The sequence below is a fragment of the Schistocerca americana genome, chromosome 3 (genome assembly GCF_021461395.2).
Source record: "Schistocerca americana isolate TAMUIC-IGC-003095 chromosome 3, iqSchAmer2.1, whole genome shotgun sequence".
NCBI classification, from domain to species: Eukaryota; Metazoa; Arthropoda; class Insecta; order Orthoptera; family Acrididae; genus Schistocerca; species Schistocerca americana.
In genome coordinates this window covers 408,364,138-408,365,386 of record NC_060121.1, presented here as the reverse complement: position 1 = coordinate 408,365,386, position 1,249 = coordinate 408,364,138, and positions in this window count along the sequence as shown.

Below are 1,249 nucleotides of genomic sequence, written 5' to 3'. Positions count from 1 at the left end.
GGTAATACGGAACGCTGTCCTGGATCCCAACGCCCTCGTATCTCTAGCAGTCGGGTTTGACAGGCATCTTATCCCCATGGCTGTAACGGATCGTGCAGCCACGTCTCGATCCCTGAGTCAACAGATGGGGACGTTTGCAAGACAACAACCATCTGCACGAACAGTTCGACAACGTTTGCAGCAGCATGGACTATCAGCTCGGAGACCACGGCTGCGGTTACCCTTGACGCTGCATCACAGACAGGAGCGCCTGCGACGGTGTACTCAACGACGAACCTGGGTGCACGAATGGCAAAACGTCGTTTTTCGGATTAATCCAGGTTCTGTTTACAGCATCACGATGGTCGCATCCGTGTTTGGCGACATCGCGGTGAACGCATATTGGAAGCGTGTATTCGTCATCGCCATACTGGCGTATCACTGGGCGTGATGGCATGGGGTGCCATTGGTTACTCGTCTCGGTCACCTCTTGTTCATATTGACGGCACTCTGAACAGTGGACGTTACATTTCAGATGTGTTACGACCCGTGGCTCTACCCTTCATTCGATCTCTGCGAAACCCTACATTTCAGCAGGATAATGCACGACCGCATGTTGCAGGTCCTGTACGGGCCTTTCTGGATACAGAAAATGTTCGACTGCTGCCCTGGCCAACACGTTCTCCAGATCTCTCACCAACTGAAAACGTCTGGTCAATGGTGGCCGAGCAACTGGCTCGTCACAATACGCCAGACACTACTCTTATTGACATGTGGTATCGTGTTGAAGCTCCATGGTCAGCTGTACCTGTACACGCCATCCAAGCTCTGTTTGACTCAATGCCCAGGCGTATCAAGGCCGTTATTACGGCCAGAGGTGATTGTTCTGGGTTCTGATTTCTCAGGATCTATGCACCCAAATAGCGATAAAATGTAATCACATGTTAGGTCTAGTATGACATATTTGTCCAATGAACACCCGTTTATCATCTGCATTTCTTCTTGGTGCAGCAATTTTAATGGCCAGTAGTGTATTTTCGAGTAAAGGGTGTGTGGTCGCTAACCACCTCCATCCTCGTTATCTGACCTTGCCAGATTGGTACAATATTCCCTTGAAAACCAAGCAGGACCTATATTTATTCATTCCGAGGCGGCTAAAAGCTGTTTCGAATGCCAACGGTTTTCCTACATCGTATTAGGCACTGTAATGAGTTGTGTTTTTGTGTTTCCTTATTTTTGTCCACATCCTATGCTAGTGATACTCGGATCA